At 41.8% G+C, this 20748-nt stretch overlaps 1 protein-coding gene across 2 annotated transcripts in view; it reads left to right on the top strand.

Annotated features, from left to right (window-relative positions):
* PTPRG (protein tyrosine phosphatase receptor type G) overlaps nucleotides 1–20748 on the top strand; it is a gene marked incomplete at its 5' end in the record, with an annotated part of 401819 nt that overhangs the window by 264525 nt on the left and 116546 nt on the right. The window lies entirely within an intron of this gene.

Raw genomic sequence — 20748 nt, 5'->3', positions numbered from 1 at the left:
AATAAGTTTCATCAATCTTATCTGCAGCAGCTTCTTCTAAATTGTCATAGTAACAAGTTCTTGAACAGACCAGGTTTCCGAGCGAGTGAGTTTATGCATCCCCTGTTTTAAAATGCGTCCTCAGGAGCGTGGCTGCTCGCTTGGCTCATTTGTTGGTTCGACACGCTCGAGAACTGCGGCGTGGGGTAGAGCCCGCTGCTTGCGGTGTCTGGCAAGTCGAGCCACGTGGCAGGGCTGTTCAGCTCTGTGGGCTCCTTGTCGTGTTGCATGAGAAATGGAGGTTTTCCTTTCTGACCCCAGAGTGAATTGAACGGTGGGAGTTGGAGCTACTCCATACCACCAGCCTGTCACCGGCAGAGAAGTGGCTAATGAAGATTTGAAATATCTCAAGGTCTTGCTTCTTGCAAAAGAGAGGGAAGAGCAAGGGAAAATTTTGGTCCTCTGTGAGGTTTCACGCTAGTTTTTACTGTGGTTGAAAATGATCTTACTGTTGTTCTCTTTGTGAAGCCAGATAAAAAAGAATATGCAAGTACCCATATGTAAATACCTCCCTTCTTCTTGTGATGTTAGAGTGACAAGCCTGACTTTCCTGCTCAAATTAAGTAAGGTTGTCTTTTTCCATGTCACTGATTTTGATCAAATGCTTTGATAAGGAGAAAAGGACAGATCCTTGTATTGCATAAATTGCTGTAACTCTGCTGACACCAGGCTAGTGGAAGTAGGCATGTTAAATTCATCACTGCTGAATTCTAAGCACTTCTGTGGCGTTTCATGTTAGGGTAAAGTTGGTGGAGCTGTGATAATTTACAGTGGCATAGCAGGATGATTCCCCAGACTGCTTAATCTTGATGTGCCGTGGGAAGCATTGGGCAAATCGAATTTGGCCTTGCAAGACAGAAGTTTAGAGACTGAACAACCAAAGGCACTGTTACTTGGTTTGTACCACAGCGAGGAGCTGCACTTTATATCTGTGTGCTCTGTCAGGAGCACATGTCATGCCATGGTGTGCAACCTGTGTTGTGGCATCATCAGCCTGGAGTTTAATTGCTAAATTACCCTGATGTGCTTCATGGGAGCTATGTGAAGCACTGCCCCAAGTTGCACCATTTCCTAGTCTGTATGTGACATTTATTCCATAAACCCTGTTTTTAGAGGATCTTAAAATTGTAGTGGGACCGTGTTTTCTATTCCCCACCTGCAAAGCCAGGTGCTGTGCTTACTGCAAGTCCCACTTTGCACGATTCCGAGGGAGCCATTAAACTCACTAAAAATAACCTAAAATAGTCTGTAATGCTGTTAAAAAAGCCACCTTTGATTGGAAGAGACCTCAGGCTCTTTAAGACCACAATCGAGTGCTGCAGTCCCCTCGGGGAAGCAGAAATCTATACTTTTCATCATTTCTAGCCCTGCAGGCCGCAGGACATTAGGCTGTAAAGTCTGGATGATGGTGCAGCTGGGCTCCTCTGCTCCAGGAGCCATGAAATCTGAAGCCATTACTGATAAACAGTCTCTAATCTTTTCTAGAGAGTGAGGGTAAGGCAACTCTTTGGCAAAGTGACCTAGGGACAACCTGTTTTGTGTCTGCAAGGAAATGGTTTTCTTTTTTGGGTGAGTTTTTTCCTTGCCTTTGGGTTGACATGATGAATCGGTGGTGTGTCATTAAACCTCTGAGCCTATCAGGTCTTCCCTCGGGGTAGCTCCGCTCCAGGGTGGAAAGCTGCCGAGGAAGATTTGTAGAGCCCAGAGTCCCTGTTGTGGAAGGGCATGTGCTGAATTCCAGCCCAGGCAATTAAGCTACAAGGACTTCAGGGTGGCAACTACTGTTTTGGCCAATGTGAGGGTTTTCCAGAGTTTGTCCCATAGCGTTTTTGTACAGAGGGTTATTAATGAATGGTGATAATCCTGTACAGATCCATGCTGTGTTTGGCCAAGGTGTGTTTGAGTTCCCTCAGCTGTGTTTGTGTACTGGAACTGGTGAACTGAGACTTGGAAAAACCTTTACAGACATTTTTGTGAGGAATACTTGGTGTTTGACAGCCTAACTCCTCAGGGTGCCACACGGATAAGCTTACCATGGCTAGTATTTAATACAACTAATTTAAAAGCTGTCTTTTAAAACTGACTCTTAGTACCTTTTGAATGAAATGTGCCTGAGATGTCCATGGCCACATTTAGATTGGCAGCTTTGACTATTCAAGTACTACTTTTATAATTTGCAGTTTTCCAGAACTGTAGTCCCATCTCTCACTCATTTATCTAGAGCCTAGCTTTAAAAAAACTAGCAATAGGGGTCATGCTGGCTTTTTACAAATACATTAGGAAACTGAGTTGTACATGCTTTCCTATGTAAATATTTTAACAGAGAAATTATTGGATAGGTTTGCCATTAAGTCAAGACTTGGATTTTTGCTAATGCGTTAATGCTGTGCTGGAATGAATGTGTACTGTACTGACTGAGTTTATAGTCTGGCAGGTGTTTTTTGTTTGACTGATATTCACTAACATGCCTTTGAAAATCAGGTTCTCCAGTGAGTGAACATTATACTGAACTATATAATTATTGGTGAAACATTAAATAATTAAGAACCCTCTTTCCTCCTTTTTAAATAATTTAACTTGGACCATATAAGAATTTTCCTTATTGAATTCACTGTTTCAGGGGCAATTTCTAGGTGAAGCACGTTGGTTCTGAACTTGGATAATTGAAGCACTTGGAACTTTGTTGTAATTGCTAATTAAATCTCTGCTTTTGTTGTGAATTCTGGTAAACTCTGTTTCTGTTTGCATGCTGCAGGTCAGTTGACATGACCAAAAAAAAAATGCTAGTTAAAATCAGGAAACAATTCTTGCGTATATGAACTGCTGTAATTGCTTATCTCTGTATTGTGCTGTGGAGAGACACTGGAGGGTCTTATGTAAAATAGCACTGTGGGGATGCTGGGGCAGGTATTTTCAATTTGCTAATGAGATGAGCGGGCCTGAAATCTCTTAACTGGGCTCCCTAAGCTGTTCTTCCGCATTGGAGTAGAAGTTGTAAAGTGAACGGTAGTGTTGTGGAAAAGGGTCCCATAATAAGTGCTCAGTCCCTTTTTGCAACCATCGCATCACTTAAAGCATCATGCTGGGGACTGTTGTACATACAGGGGAGTGCAGCTCTGCTGAACTTGGCTCTGCCTAAAGTTCCTGCAGACTTTAGTTCTGTAGCTGTATGTCTGGGGCAGAATGAGGTGCCTCACTGCAAAAAAACAAATGGCAACCAAACAAAACCTTGTATCACACCACAGTGTTTCCTTCAAGATGTTCTCTCGTCCTCACTAAGGCCAGGGGGAGAGTAATAGAGGAGCAGAATACTTTGGGAACCTGATTGATTTAGTTCATATTATCTTAAAAGCTGTACAGCTGGAACAGGCGGAAAAGGGAAGGTGGGACCTCCAGCATGCTGGTGTCGGGTATAATGGTTCTGTCAGCCCATCCAGGATGAGGGAATTAATAGGAAACCCAGCTTTTTTTCTTTGACTGAGGGTATCTGTGGGCAAAAGTGTGTTTCAAGTGGGAGAGGGCATCAGAGTATTAGACAGCAATACAAGTCAAAAAGGTTTTGGTTTTTATGTTGTTAGAGAGCTCACTTGTTATTTCAGCAAAAGCCCTAACCTTCTGGAGACAAATGAGATCTTGCCAGTGATTTCTGTGTGCCTCCTGAACAACTTTTCCAGGCAAAAACAATGCAGCTGTTGCTGTTAGTGCTGAGGCTACCTGGTGTTTCTCGAAGTGGAACTAGTGCTGGTGGAAGGTCTTTAACTTCATATAGCCCTTGGTCTGCCCTATATGCTGCTGGATTTGTGGGAATGGTGATGCTGTGGTGGAAGAACCCCTCTGAGGGTGGGTCACTGTTTTGTGGACCTTCTTAGAGTTGCCTGTGGCTGCATGGTGAGACCCTGTGACCTGCAGCAGGTCCCAGCCCAGCCGGGCACTTCAGTCTCAATATAAATGAATCCAACTTGAGTTGTTGGTGCACGTGCTTAATTTCAGCCCTTCATAAGGTTCAACTTGTACTTAATGATATTCTGGCTCTGGGCCTTGGTTAATTGTCAGGCTGAGCCAGGTTTGAAGTAAGCCAGGACTGGAAGGGAAGGCCCAGATCTCTCACTGATTCCTGAGTCATCCTTTCGTATATATATACATATAATACATATTTACAAGTCACATTTAAAATGAGTAGTTACTTGGATTAAATGCATTCAGACATATTGCATGGCTCTGTTTTATCTATCTAACAATATAATTCATTGCACACTTCACTACTTGCTTTATTAAAGCCAAACTTAAATGTGTTCAAAACAAACATACTGCTTTTTGCATTTGAAATATTCATCTTTTGGGCCTGCGGTAGATTCATTACAGCAGAGAATACTTCATTCCTTGATTACTGCTGTGAAAAGACACAATACTGATTCCCTAAGCGCTCATCAAATATTCGATAGCTCAGAAATTCAGGAGGAGGTGATGGAATTCTTGTTCCTACAGGGAGGGCATATAAATCTATTTTATTATTTGCAAAGAAAACCGTCAGTGATTAGTTACTGTATCGCAGGTACTGAAACAAATCATCTCTAAAGAACTTAAAGTAAAAATTAATTTTAAAATAACTTTTAGCAATGCTTTCATCATTAAAATTATCTTCATAATGATGAGTGATGTTGATACCTCCATCACTCAAGAGCTTTAGCAGTGCGGGGCTAGGTTTTTAAAGGTAATTAGGTACTTGGCAGCAAATACGCAACTAATGGTATTTTCAGAAATACGTGAGAGAAAAATCAAAGGTTCTAAAGCTCTTTTTCTGGGATGCCATTCTTGATTCTCTTTTCCAGCACTAACTTTTTTTGTAAGGTGGTGGAAATGTGTAGCACTCTTAAATTCTAGAGCTAACTGTGGCATTTGCGTGTAAATGTTTTTAAACTGACTGCTAACTCGTGTATGCAGAGATTTGTTCTTCAGCAAAGCAAATAGTAATTGTGGCTTCACTCTTTGTAAGAGTTTTTGGTAGTAGTTCTTGGTGTGCTTCGTGAAGGCAATCAATAGCGTGCTCTTCACAGGGACCTCAATGAGCTAAGCACAGAACAAATCAGTGGAATGCCATCAAAGCCATTGACTATTTGGCTCAAATATGCTTTTTAACTGTGTATTTCTTAAGTAACAGAATTCAGCTTTTAACTTCCCTAGCAGCATCCTCCCCACCCTCTTCTTCTTCCCTTTCATTAACAGTTTCATGTGTTCTCCTGCAATTCCCTAATCCCACCTCTCTGTTACTACAAGGCTTTTTGAAAGTCTGAGCAAAACTAGCTTGATTGTGAAAATGAGAACAGAGTGGGAGGTGAGCACGTTTCCTAAAATGTTACATCCACCTACATGAGGAATAATCAGTCCTTCAGTGTTTAGGCAGTGTCTTAAAGGTGATTTGTAGTAGTGCAAATAACATGGAGCATCATTAACATGCAGGGCATCATCCAGAGTCATTGAGAGGCTTTCCATTTATTTTAATAGACTTCAGATACATGTAAAGACCTTAAAATTAAATTACAGTATTAATTCTTTTAATGGTTACATTAGAACCCATGGTGTTTTATTAATAGTAGTTTATGCATAATAAAACTATTATTATTGATTAGCAGTATTATTTAGTAATTAGTACAGGTATATTTTATTATCTTCATAACATGAAAATGTGTGCAGCCTAAAGCTACTTATTCAATGCCTTTGGAAGACATAATTTATATTTGTCAAAGTGCACACACATTTACTGGTAACTCTCCATGCAACAGAAGACAAAACAATTTCAAATGTTTTCTTACTCACTGAAGTTCAGTTCCCTAGCATTTTGAAACTGTTACAGCTATTTATTAGTTTTAATGAAAACAGTGTCTCTGGCCTTTAAATATTTGAGTAATGGAGAGCTACAATGTAGCTACTCTGACACAATAAAGGAGGAGCAAATCTGTGTAGGTAGATATGGCAAATACAGTACTGAGAGTACCTTTTTCTGAGGCACAACTCGTACAATGTGTGTAATGATGTAGTACGAAGCATCTCCAGGCAGAAAAAGATTCTCCTGATTTTCCACTAAAGAAATGGAGATAAAATTATCAAAAGACAAAAGCTATCTTTGAGTCATGGAGAATTCAAATATAAAATGATAAGAACTTTTTCAAGTCTGTTAAATTTGGGTTGAGTTGTGGATGTGAACGGCACTGAACAGCCTCCAGCGGTGCTCTCTTTAGCCAAAAGGTACAATTTTTGGTGCCTAGCAGGAAATATTTGTGCCAATGAAAAAACTTGCACTGAAACCCTTTTGACTGCAAGGTGAATTGGGGTAGAAAATTCTAAAATTCGTGGGAAGTTACTGTTTCTAAACAATATATTCTACCTTTCCCTTACCAGAAACAAAAGGAGGGTTGGTTTTTTTTTATCTTAAGCCTAAAATTCAGATTTCTATTTCAACTTCTGTTGAAAGTTTCTTTGGGAAATATGAATATTTTTGAATATTTTATGTTAAAGAAGAAAGAAAGGAGAGAACAGATGGAGAATAGCTCTGTGAGTAAAAATACATATATATCTAGTTTCAATTTTGGTATTATTGAGTTTCAAGTTCTTAACGATGAGGCTTTAACTTTATTCCAGTCCATACTGTTGTCCAGATTTGTCATGTTTCAGATGATGTTTAATAGTAAAATTGTGGTTTACAACAGAGATTTATTTTTTAAATCAAGGTTTTTGTACTATAAGGTTCTTCAGGCTTTATTTTGGTACCTAAATGGGGAGGCTGACTCTTGAGAGTACTAAGCCAACAACTCCCAATGAAGTCTTGAGTCTAATAGAGAAGGTGCGAAGGTTTTTGGCTGTGGAGGGAGATGCTGTTGTGAGGTGGGCAGAGCTGTATCCCTTTCTTGAAGATCATTGCTGGAAGCAGGGCAGAGGAGCAAGCAGCAGACTAGTGGGGCCCTGGGACTTCACTGAGCAAAAGCCTTGGGAGCTTTGAGGTGCACAGGGGTTGGGACTGGGAACCTGGTGCTGCTTGGCTCAAGAACTTTGTCAGTGAGCTGAATTGCAGCTGAAGAAATGATGGCCCTTTTACCTGTGGCTTCTTTTTTTTCCCCTTGTCTGTTTTTGGGGGGGTTTCCTAGCACTGAGTAATCCTCCAGCCCTTGACAACAGCGCTGACACACACCTTTGCTGCTGAGGTTACCGTGCAGAGCCTGGGCTCCTGGTAATCCCTCGTTTCCAATCCCAGGATCAGAGTTCCTCTTGGCTAGCAGCATACTGTGGGTTTGGGCTTCCTCCTTCACGTGGCTGTACGTTTGTCATGGCTGATGCAGGGGAAGGAGCCCACGTGGCTGAATCTGGGGCTGCTACGAGCAGAGGTGTTCACGCAGCAGCCCGAACATCCTGAGCAAGTGTGCTCAGAGGAGGGATGGAGGCACAAATGCGTGAGTGAAAGGGGGGCTGGATTTGGAGGCAGACAGACTGACAGGACGGCTGAAACAGATCGTTCTTGGAAGCAAACACATCGTTCCGCTTCTGCTTGCCTGTGTTCTGCCAAGAGGCATTTGCAGTCTCTAGATCATGATGGCTGCAACCTGCTGTGTTGAAACTTTTCTATCCACAGGCTGACTGTGCAGTGTAAAAAGATAATCTACCTTATGTGCACTTATCTTCTTCAGTGCCCAAGCAATCATCTTCCTTCCCCTTCTTTTCTTCAGCTCTATGAACTCATTCATGGTATTTTCCAATAAGGCAGAAGAGCAGGAAGCTAGATTTTGTCAGATGACCTCCAAAATGCAATACTTTCAATTAAAGCCTTTTTGTTAGGTTGAGTTTTAAAGGATCTGGGCTGTACAGAGAGCAGTGCCACACAGTCCTTTATACAGCACAGAGCAAAATACCAGAATGCACAGAGAGCCTCTGACTTTTGTTTTTAATCTCAGATATATCTAGATAAATGCAACTTGCCAAGTGTCTGAAAAAACTAATTGAAGGTGAAAAGTAGATACTTTATATAATTTTCCCCCAAAATGTGCTGTAAATGCTTTCTTTACTGCAGAGCCTGAGATCATAACTCAGAACTTGTGCTGTCACTTCTTTGGTTTGGATGCAGCAGCAAGGAGGGTGGCAAACAATGGTGGTGGGTTATTGGGTGACTTTTGCTTGTTCTGATAAATCACAGTCCCTTGCTCGGATTTATGCAATGGAAACATCACACATATTAATGCTAGGAAGGAACTGTAAACTTTTTTACTGTTAAGAGGACTTGGACTCCAAAGTTGTGCAATGCTGCAAATGTGAAAAATGCTCTCTGTATTTTATGGGTTCTCTCCTCAATATCTTGTAGCTGTCGTAACCATTAATGAGAGCTGGTTCTCTGCACTGCGTGGGAAATAGATCTCTGTGCTCTTCTAGTTTAATGTTCATTTGAATGTCAGGATCACAATCTTTCAGTTTACAGCATTGTAAATGTTTTTGACTTGAAGCTTTTTTGCTTTCCAATGCTTCTTAATTGATTAATGTATTACAATTAATTCCAAGTGGGATGGCATTATTAACTTGGTTCATTAAATTATATATCAATTTGCTAGCCTTAATTTTCATAATTGTCCCCTTATATTTTAGTGTTTTTTATTTGAATAACTTGCCCTAAGAACTTGATCAGCATGCATTTGTATATTCTTTTGCCTCCCTTTCCTTCCTCTCAGCCTTGATGCTCAAAAGTGGAGTCAGTCTAGGAATATTTATAGTGTCTAATGTCAGTGTCTTAAACACAGTAATTTACTTCTCTGTGATTTAAAAATATCCTGTGTCAAAAAAAAAAAAAATCACTTTTGTAGCCATGCTGTAAAAATCTTTAAATTGATAGAAAAATATCTCGTGGAGTTTTCATTACCAGACTCCTGAAAATGACACTTAGATGTCTAATATGTAAAAATTACAGTCGTCAGTCTATAATCTCACCCCCTCTGTGGTTCAGGAAGATTGATACTCAGGAAGTCTGCTGATTATAACCATTAGACTAAAAAACAAATTAGTTCTCTAACTACAGTAATGCTTTTTGCATTTTACTCTGGTGTGCTTTGTTGATGCATCACTTCATCACCGTGTCAAACATGGCAGAGCAGACCTAGAGCTGGGTGCTGTGAGACCTAGCTGGAAGCAGAGGGGGACCCCCAGCCTGCAGGCAGGCTCCTGTTGCCTGCTGTAGGGAAGGGATAACAGCCCCTTGCAGAGTCTGTCTTTGTGTCTTTGAACACTAAGAAGCCATTGAATGTGGCTTGTTTTCTTTGCTGCAAGTACCTTTTCTCCACTCTGTGATAGCAACGATTACTTCACCCCCATCCTTCTTACATGTTCCAAATCCGGTCCGTTTCGACTTGACCTTTTTTGTTTAAGAAAAAGAGAAGAGACGAGAGAGAGAAACTGGAAATAAAGCATCTATTTTTTGCTATCCAAGTCTTCGGAGAGTTTTGCTGGAAGTGGTCTTAGATACAGAATCAAAGGAGAAGTAAAGCTGTACATTCATCTCCTTTCCCTTCTCCTCTCTTCCAAACACAGCAGCTGCCTCTGATGAATCCCTGTTTCTCCATCTTGTTAAAACATCCAGCCTGAATTCCAGGAAGATTTTCTTTTTAATGCCCGTCTGCCTACCCCTTTTTAAAATTTAATTCAATTCCTTTTTCTACAAAAGCCATTCTCTGTAGCCATGCAAGACTCCTACCCCATTAGTCTCTCAGAGGACTAATCAAGTATATTACATGTGGTTTACATTCATAGGACGTAGATGGAGAAATCTAATTTCAATCAGGAAACTCCAGCCCTTCAGTCCACATGTTGCCCAGTTTCAGGCTATTGCACAGGATTTGTGTACCCCTTAGAAAAATTACACTTGTTTTCGTCCTCTTCCATGAAACTGTAAAGTCTTCATATGTCTCTGGTTACCAGTTAGTGTTATGGCACATTTTAAGTGAAGGTGAGCACAGGATCTGTTCATAAATGATTGCCTAGCTTCACTTTGTACCATAAAAGAGAAATTGGTTGTAAAGTCTGAATATATAAAATAGACGGGTAAAATTGGGGCTTCCGTTGCCTTTAGATCTTCTGGCTCAGATGAAAAAGTTATTCTTATTAAATTTAAGCTGTTCTGCCTGAAGAATTATTACTGTAGTTCTCAGATATAACAGTGCCAAGTTTCTCCTGGTATTGGCAATAATAAACAATGCAAACTTCAGAGAGAATTTCCTGGGTAGCATACCAAATGTTCTAGAAAACCTTCTCGGACAGCAGCTAATACATTTTTAATACAAATAAAACATAATTCTTTAGTTTGGTTTCAGTTTGATCCCTAAGGTAGAAAAAGTATACGGACTATGCATAATTTATAGGTTGGTTTGAAGTGTTTACCCAGATACTCCATTCACAAAGTCTCTTGTTGTTAATAGGCTGCCGTGAGATGTAAGAATCACTTAGGGCTCGCGTTGGACAAATACAAGGAACGTGTCGTTTTTGTGCAGTCAGTGAGGTCATCGTCATCCTCATTCTGCCTTCATCTGAGCTACCCATGCCATCCATCCATATCCAAATCTCAGAACAGGTGCCCTGAAATGCCGTTATGTCTTACCCAGACCATATGTGATGTGGAAGCGAGCATGGGAGGGTAGAGGAGCAGGGTGGGAGCAGGGGCTGCTGCCCATCCCTTCCAGGGACAGTGTGTGTTGGTGTCAGGCTGGTGTGTCCCTGTGAGCACCACCCCGGTTAATGCCAACGATACACGTGGTTTCCCATGTCATTCCTATACATCACACGTGGCGCAGAGCGAGGATGCAGGAAAATATCCCTCAGTAATTCAATTATAATCTATCCTAGATTACTGTAAATCCAGTGTTACAGGTTACTGCCGGAGGGTCAAGTTGTTGCTGGTTTTTGTCATCTGTCGTTTATGTGCTGCAGGACAGCTGTGGGAGAGATGATTATCGAGGGTTTTCTGAGCCGGTGGTTTTCTTTCCAGGGGTCAAAGAAAGGCAATGAAAGTAAATCAGAGTCTAGTCTGGTCCCTTTCTTTATGTCTTTGTACAGAGGTAGACATTTGTATGTATGGCTGATGGCTTCACTGATAATGCTGATGGCATATCGCCCCCCAAAATAATTCTGCGGCCGAGATGGCGGCTTGCCCAGAGCAATCCTTGTATCTGATGTTTTACCTCCCGTGAATCTAAATCAGGAATCTGTGAGCTCATAGGGTGGGGATGGGGGTATGTAAGCTTGGAACCCTTTTGCAGTATAATTTCAGTAGCTTTTGGACCTACCTTCTACATCTGAGATTCACTGAAAAGCACACCAGTCTGCCTGAGGTGGTGAGTGTGGAAAGAGATAAATGGTCCCAGTTTGATTAATATTAAGCCCCCCTTTGTTTTAATTTCAGGTGTGCTTATATCAGAGTTCCCAGAACAAAACCAGCATAGAAGCTGGGATGTGCTTTTACAGGCATTAAGCTCTAGTAGAGATAGATGAGAGTCAAGAATGCCAATCACCATCTTAATCTATGCTGAAAATTGAAATGTGTGTTAAATAAAGATTGCTTGAATCTGTTCACAGCACCTCTGAGCCGTGATTTTTGTGGCTTGCAAGATGGAGTAGGATTTTTCCTATGAGCTTACAGTGTTTGCAACTGTTTCACAGCTCTGGGAGCACTGAAAAGCCAAAGAAAAGCTGCCTGGCTGATACCATCAGAAAAGTATTTAGCTGCTGATTGTAACCGTACCATTTCTGCGTATCAAAAATGCATTGTAATGTAGCCATTATCAAGAGTAAAGAGACTTTCTGAAAGAAGGTATTGGTTTTGCAACATCTGTACTGTATCAAATGAAGCCTAACTGGAGACTTGGCAAGCTGCTCCTTATGAGTAAAGTAAAATGATGTACCACATTAGAAAGTAGCTTGGTTATTAGAAAGCTCAGTCTTGCTCCTGATAAAATGGATTTTTTTTTTTTTAGCGTGAAATTCATCTTTACTTGCTGCAAGAATATTGCTAAACCAGATTAACTTTGGATCTCAGTGTATTTTATAGTCTGTCTCAAGTTATTTTAAGGCTGTAAATATATTAGCTGATCTGTAAGCTTCACTTAAGTTACCACTTTCTGGGTTTTTGAAGAAATAGGATCATGTTATGCAGGAATCAGGATGATTGAATTAAATCACCCCTTCTGATATTTATTTTCCCTCAGAATCATGCTACCAGATCAATATTTAAAATCCGCTATATCAGTAAGCATTGATTAGAAAGCCAAGTTCCCTAACCCTAACAGTAATTTTTTGTGTGTATTTTATCTGAGGTCTGTGTGGCCTTATACACATACCTCTGTGTTAGAAGCAGTCAACATACCATATTTTTCTCACTCTTTCTTCCCCCGACTTACCTTGCAACCTATCAAACCTTCTTTATCATGTCCAGATCCTGTAAAAACATTTAGCACATTTTGAAATGCTCTTGTGTGAAACATGGCTGGACTACATCAATCACTTTTCAAAGGCTTATTTCCTGCAGTTTGTATTCTAAACTGCTAAAACCACGTGGTTTTATATCCTGCTGCATTTCATGGAAGACATGAGCAGACAGATAGTTCCCCATCATGAGTGAACCGGTCTTGTTAAGTACTCTCCCCAGGTGCATACCAGTCAAATTAAACTTTAGGTTAACATTTTGGAATGCTTTCCTCTTGCCAACTCATTACCAGCGATATGGCAAAGCAAACTGTTGCCCTCTGCTTTTCCAAATATCTACAGAAGATTTATTATCTGCAGGTGCAGGTGTGTCCTACCAGCGTGCTGAGGTTACAGGCCAGTCTGCTGAGAACATGAGATGCTGCAGCATCAGGCTTTCGAGGACTAGCTCTTGCTGCCATTAGCGCTGGAAACCCTCTGGTCCTCCCAGCACCAGCAGTGTGGTGCTACCCATATGCATGTTAGAGCTGGGCTGGGATTCAGGCTGGGCTGGGATTCAAAATGTGCTGGGTCTGAGGCATTTTGGGGAGAACTGTTTGTGCGACCTGGCAGTGAAGGTGTCCCTCCGAGGGTTGTCCTTACAGAGCATTGGCTTTTTGCCTCACTCCATACCAGCTCAAGCATTTGGCAGGGGAAAGCCTAACAAGAGTTGTGGTGTCAGTCGTAGGCTGCCATATGAGCGTGGTGGCATCAAAGGAGCATGCAGTCTGCCAGGTTTTGAGAAGAGAGATTCAGAAACTTTTCTGGAGGTGGATAACAGAACTGGAGTCATGGCAAGCATGCACTAGGAGCTCGGGTGGTCCAGCTGACTGGCCACAGGCTTGGTGGTAAGATCTTGATGAGTGTGCGTGATCTGGGGACACCCACAAGTTAAAGAGCTGTGGTGTGAACAGAAGAGGTTAAACAGAAGGAAGTAAATACCTCAGATTGTTAGGCAGGTTCTCTGGCAAGTAGATTCGGAGGGGGTATGAGAGGAGAGGAGATGGAAGACTCTTCCGGAGAGCATTCCTGTGTGCACCCACCTGCAGGAAGCATCTTCACTGCTCTGGGTCAGGCTAGACTTGTTCAAAGAGCACCTTTTGTTCCAGCCATGTTTTAAGTTTTGTTTTAAATTGGATTCAGTTGCATTTTATTTCTTCTCTCCTATCATACCCTAAGATTTCGAGACTGGCAATTTTGCAGTTATATCCTGTGTAGGAGGAGGAGGGCTTCCTGACCAGAGACAGAGCTTGAAAACTCCCTCCATAGATGGGTCACACTCCACAGGAGCACCGGAAAGCTGTAAGAAGCCCGTGGAGCAGAGCCATGAAGGCTAGAGCATCCTGAGGAGTTCTGTGGCTTTAAGACTATCACCTACTCAGAGTGATTGAATAGCATTCACTTTGCCACTGCTGAAATGTAGAACATCTTGAAACAAGCTTACATGTCATGTTAGGTTTTGTATTTCTTTGTATTTCAAGAGGAAGAGACTGCTGCCACAAACTGAATGTTTCCCAGGCATTTAATGCACTTGTATTCTAAGTGCCTTTTTTCTGCACAATAATTTCCCCATTTCCTTTAAACACTAGCCATGGTACTCCTTGAAATGTTTTTGTAGGAACTGCTTGAGTTGTTGGGTCATTCTAACCAAGTGAAAAATAAACAGCTTGACATATGATCCTCACCATTGTGTGTAGTGTTACACCAGGTGAAATGGGGGGGTGGTTGAGCTGTACTTTCGTTGCTGCAGGGGCTCGAGTAGCTTAGAAGCAGCTGAGAAGAAAATTGCAGGCCACATCCAGCCACTCTTAACTCAGCAGCTTGTAGGAGATTGAGATGACGACTGCTTCATCTTACCTGCCTCACAGAGCTCTACTGCTGTGATTGCCCTGCTGCTGGTACCCACCATGGTCAAGGGTCTGGCTCTTGGTGCACCTGCACTCCATGCCCACTAGCTAGGGAGTCCTTAGCAATCTGCTGGTGTCCAAGATTCCTCTGGACAAACTCACTCACCACCCCAGGTAGCTGAGGGTACTTCTTTTCCCTGTCTCCATGAAGGATGTCCAGTAGAAGGGCACAGGGACTTCTTTGGTGATGCAGGAGTCAGGGGGTGGAGAGGAGGAGGTGGCAGAGTTGCCCAAGGGGGTATGTGGAACAGTTTGGGAGGAGAGGATGCTGTAATGTTGGAGGAGACAGAAACAGCTCACTGGGTGGGAAGAGAGAGTGAGGAGGATGTGGCAGGTGGGCGAAGGAAGAGGGAGGAAACTCAGAAATGAGAGCGGAGGCAGAAGTGAGGAAACTCAGAGGATTAGCTGGTGCTTTCTGCCTTAGGTACCGCGAGCACTGAACTGTGCAAGTTCATAGCATTTTGCAAAACTGCACACATCTGCAGGAACTTAAATGACACTGAAAATTTACAAAAGATAAGTAAAAATGAAAGAACTTGCTTGAAAGAGAATTACAAATACAAAACCATATCACAGTTGACAGACTTGTCCTCTTGTGCCAGAAGGCTGTTAATGAACACCACTGGTCTAACATTGAGTTCTCATTCTGCAAAGATGCCTGGACGCCCGAGAGCCCTTCCAGCCCACGGCTGCTACGTTAGATGTGGGGAAGCTGCTGTAGCAAAAGCTCCTGGAGTGGTTTCACTGGGTCAGTTCATACCAACCTCCTTAAAAACAAGGTAGAAAGGACGGTGAGCAAACTACTTTGGGCTTGGATGTTTCAGAGCGGGAGATAAAAAAATCTTGCCCTTCAACAAATTGTTTTCACTGGATTTCTAATTTAATTGTGAAGTGAGGTGTGGTTGTCATTGGGGAAGTGGCTGTGTAACTTAATTGACATTTCTGCATCCTTTGTGTTTGTGACTCATAGATGCCGGCTTGAGTCATCTCGCGCTGGCGGGCTGGAGGGAGCCGCTGCTGTTGTGGGGAAGTGAGCCGAGGGCAAAGCTGGGAGACAGAAAAATGAGGACTTTTCATGTAGAATGAATGAAAGCTGTTGGGAAGCTGAGACAACTCCTTTTCTTCATTTTAAAGGGGTGATTGTTGTGACCTTTCTCACCAAAATCCTTTGTGTTGGTTGGAAGAGAGGAAAAAGGTTGGATAGCTCTGCTGCATCCTCAGCAAGCTGAGCTGGAGCAATTAAATTAAAAACCCCTGAAAAATTCGGGGGTTCCAGAAACCCATCTGAGCTGTTCCCTTCCACCTGTCACATTTTGCCCAGCGCATTTTATTTCCTTGTTTAGCCACAGATTTCATTGTTCTAATTAAAAAAAATAAGCAAACAGCTGAAGATACATGTTTCTGTTGCACACGTCTGTACAGAATTCATCAGGAGCAGAAGAAAATGAAAGCCAACTTCCATTCTTGGTTTCACAGTTTTGAGTTTAGCCTCTCCAGAAGTGTGAAGCTGTAGTTCAAAGTCGGTGCTGGAGGATGATCTGGCTGTAGTGCTCGTTATATATTTTTCATTACACCATTTCATTTTCCTCCCTACTTAGGTCAAAATAGTTATTTTTACCTAAAAACTCCCAGAAATTGGGCAGATTGTGGAAACTCTAAAAGAGACCCAACTCTTTTTTTTTTTTCTCTTTTTTTTTCTTTTTTTTAAACTCAGACTGTGAGAACAGTTTATAACTGATGGCAGTTTTTATAAAATAGCCTCCATCCTGATAAAATGTTACCCCCTGGTGTGTCATTTTTCCAGCTGAACTGCTGGTAGGATTGAGAGATCTTGCACACTGCTGCTTAAATAAGTAGACTACATGCTCTATGAAGAAATCATATTATTTTCTCAAAGGAGAACAAGTAGGCTCAGTGCACCAAAATTGCTTTAAATAAACTTGCAGCTACTCTAGCCTTTTTTGCGCAGCTGCAGATGGTACAGTCTATCAATCAAGCTTTCCCAGCTCGGAGAATCTGCCACTGAAGCTGTCTCTCCTCTGCGTTGCAATTACATTTTTGTCTTTTACAGAGCTCTGTATCTGAGATATTCTATTGCCACTAATCAGATTGAGCTTTTGGGCTGCGGGTATCCTTTGTTTTTCCTCAGTTATACACATATTAAGATCCAACACCAATATTTCAGCCGACCTTTAGTGTAAAAGGGACTATTTATGCTTCTTGTATTTTCAAGGATCCCTGCTGGACATAATGAGAGTGGAAGTTGCTGGTCTATAATTTAGTTTTATCCCACGCTTGTCCCATGAAGTCTGTAACTATCTCTGGTCTGGAGGTAGCAGGTACAAAATAAAGGAAGGGGTGAGTTAAGGCTGAGAGGAGAGGTGGTTGTGAGCAGCTGCATTGTGCTCTACCAAAGGTGAGGGGCAGCCAGATCACCCCACCCCAAAATCAGTTCAATAGCTTTTAAAACCATTTTGGACTTCTTTTAAAAATAAAAAAAAAAAATAAAAGGGAAAAAATGCAACTTCCTCTTTGGCACTGCTAGTTAATATCTCACTGTAGATACCCTCCAAAGCTGTGATGAAATATGAAGTTAATACATCACTAGCAAGCTTTCAGTCAGAATGATGTATTATTCAAAGTGGAATTAGCTAGAAGGATCAATGCACACCCATTAGTCTATTTAAAATAATCATTGGAAGATTCATTAACTTTTTTTTTCTCCTCTCTTTTCAAACAACATAGGGAGTGAAACATCTAGGAACATCCCCTCCACCAGCGTGTGCTCCTCTGACTTCAGTGTATTTCCATTCGTAGGAAGATTATTAACACCTGAAGGCCAAAACCCAGATTTAACTCAACAGAATTTGCCTTCAAATCACTGAACCTGAAACCAGGTGCCGTAGGCAAAGGTGAACGCAGCTCTAATGCACACTTTTTAAAAATCAAAGGTCATGGCAGTATCTGTGTGAAATAGTGTGTGTGCCAGCGTAAGGTTCGGTGTCACATCTTGCCTGGGTACCTGTTATTCTCTCTGATTTTACACATGAGCAGTAACTTGAAGTATTGAGGGGACTGTTTCCATTTCTTGTTTTCCCTTACAAATGTATTCTGTGGGATGCTTACTTTGGGCAATCCATTCATTACACGGCAAATGCTTCCTATCTCCAGCTCACCTCTGTCAGGCTGCAGGCTCTTGGCCAGATTTGTCCTTTTGCATCAGCTCGCACAGGAGATGTGCAATTATAGCATGTATGGGGGAGATGGAAGAAAATATCATCTGTGGAGGAGCAGGAATACATCATTCTTGGATCATTTAGTGCTTGTGAAGGTGAAAGACTTAGAGCACCAAATCTAGCTTATCATTGTGTTGGGAGGCCTGTAGGCATTTTCTTGCCTTCACAGATAGCTCACTGGGCTGTAAGGTCGACCAGTGCCCCTTCTCACCCTTCAGTTCTCCTAAGAAGGTCCAAATAAATATTTCCTACTGTGCTTCAGAGCAAAGCACGTGTGACCTTTTAATATTTGTTCATCCACATTCCAGATCTGCTTGAAATGTTTAAGAAATTAGATATTTACTCACAACCAGCTTTTAGAACGTGGACTTCAAAGGGGAGGGAAGAGGGAGGTGAGACAATAGGCTTTGTGCAGAGCAAACGGACGCCTACCACACAGCCAGGATGTATATCCTTTCTCAGTGCTGCAGACCAAGGCAGGGCTAAAGCATCATTGTTCAGAAGGGTTAGGAATAAGGACCTATGCAAGCTGTAAGCTAGCTCTAAAATAATTTGGCCCCAAAGACGTCAATTTGAAGTTTCACAAGCAATATGCCAAGTACTTTCCCTTTGCTGAGAAAAGTATGTTTCTTTTGACTGTGATTATCTTAGATTCTTTGAAATGCTGTTGCTGTGATGTTAAAATACATATTGTGTGGCATAATGTTCGCGTTAATGGGATTCTTCTCATTTCTGTTCTAAAACAGTGAAAATCAGGTTCTTTCCTGTAGAGATTGAGGACTGGCACCTGTCCAACGCCACTGAGCTGATAAGAGAATGAATTGTTTAACCGTGTTGATTGTCCTGAAACCCTGCAGGACAATTTAATCTCTGCAACCTAGTTAATTTATAATAGTTTTCTTTTTCTCCTTCGTTGTTTGTACAGAGTGTTTGGAGACTGGAGTATTTGGCTGGTGAGCTGTAGATCTTAAACCACAAGCTGAATGGGAGCTGAAGGCGCGTGGTTGGGGGAATATTACCCCTGACTTTCACTGTTGTAATTGAAAGTAGAATTTGACACATTGGCATCTCTCTGTGTCAGCCATTGTCACTGGCTTCAGCTGCCACGGTTAAGTATGTAGTCATTCATCCTTGGCAGACACCGTCCTTTACAGCACAAGAGGATGGTCTCTGGATGTTAATGCCACAGCACTCTGGGAGCAGCTGGCTATATCGAATTCAAGGCATGCAGATTGTCTTGGCCATTTTACTTAGCAGATGGGTAAGGCTTGATAGATGGAAGATTTAGTTTCCAAGTCAAGGGCCAAATGTTGCAGTGGGAGAGAAAAGTAAATTATATCACTATTCGGAGGGGAAAGGCTCAGGTACTGTATCACAAAATTGTTGCCATTCATTTTCCTCTGACTTGCACAAAATGCATGTCATTTTGCCTTTCAATATAGCCGACTGTGGCATTCTCCCTCGTTTTGAGATGCTTTGCAATACTGTCTGTGAGCCCATTTAATGAGCTTGAAAGCAGTTGCTGCAAATTTATGACAGTTTAATAAGTCTAAATGCCAGATATTTTTTTTAGTGTGGAAACGAGAGAGAAATTTGTATTTCCTATCACTCTGAATAGGTGTGTTTTCTTCTGTTCTTTTTTCCCCCCACCCTTTTCTTCAATACAAAAGATGTATTTAACCATGTATTTAAAAGGAAAGTGTATTCCTTGCTCCAGAGCTATTCGAGCTATAAATACCTACTTTTCACAAGGTAACTGGTACCATCCTGGTACTAAGCTTGTGGTGCTTCCCCCAACCATTTTTGTCTTGGGTGGTGGGAGGATAAACCTGTCTTTCAGAGAGGCTGCCCAGAGCAGTGGGAAATGGGGGGGCTCTGGCCCTTTGGGCAGGGGTCAGCAAAGTAAGGTCTGGCATTGCCGTGACGCCTCTCTAACTGCCTTGATGTGTATTTGGGGGGTCCTCTGTTTTTCTGCTTTTATTTGTTCCTAAAATAAGCATTGTAAGCTCAGAAATTTTGCCTGAGAGTTTTTTCTTTCCTGCTTTGTAGAACTGTTTCCATCAGTCATGGTTTATGGTTTACTTGTATGACTTTAGCATATGGTCTAAATTATATAGCATGTGGTATAAATTTTAACACTTTATAACTCTGTTGATTTTTTGTAAAATCAGAGACTTCAGGAGGATCTGGTTTTGTCCTACACAATAATCAGACAAGCAGAAAGCTTCAGCTACTTGAGAGTACAATGAATGGTAGAGAATGAGAACAGGTTGGGGTGTTTTTAAACTCACTAGAACATGCTTAGTTTAGTACTGATGAAACACAGGGACTTTCTCTAGAGTAGTACCTTGCCCAGTAAATTCTGTTTTTACGTGCTGTGGCTTGGTGCCTCTACCAGCATATGATCAGCATGGCTGCGGTTGTGTCTGTCCTCTTGTCCCTCTCCTACTCTGCCTCTTTGCTGGAAGTTTTCTCTTTGGAGTATTAAAGACATTACTGTGAGAAGATGTTTAACTCCCTGGACTGCCTCCTACCCTGTGGACTGAGGGTAAGGCCGTAGGAACACCACTTGCAAGCAAGGGGACAACAAGTTATGCCATTAAAAGGCATTAATGCTGTTGTCAATAGAGTTCATGACTGATCAGCCTTGTTGTTCGCTGAGAAATGAATCATTTCTCAGTCCCTTCACTAGATGCGGGACTTGTAAGTAAATGCAACCTGTCCAGGGTAATGATTTCCACCATGACTTCACTTGAAGAACATCTCTGATGTACAACTGCAGAACGGGGTCGCTTGTGCATTACCTTTTCCTACAAACACTTGTTTTATTCACTGCAGCAACATCAAGCCATTCATCCCACTCGGAATGGCATGTGCACTAGGTATGCAAGTCACCCAAAGGGTCTGATAAACAAAGAGATTTTGCCTCCTCACGTCATGTTCATCCCATATTTACCCTATGGTGAGAGCTCTGTTAGCACAGGAAACTGCTTAATGATATCTTTCTGTTTATTTTCCCCTTGTGCTTAGCATGATAGTTACCTATTTATTTCTGCTGAAGAGGATTACAGGCATTTTTCAATTAT

This window comes from Gallinula chloropus, assembly GCF_964237585.1.
Source record: "Gallinula chloropus genome assembly, chromosome: 12".
Taxonomy (NCBI): domain Eukaryota; kingdom Metazoa; phylum Chordata; class Aves; order Gruiformes; family Rallidae; genus Gallinula; species Gallinula chloropus.
This window is presented reverse-complemented; position numbering and strand designations above follow the sequence as displayed.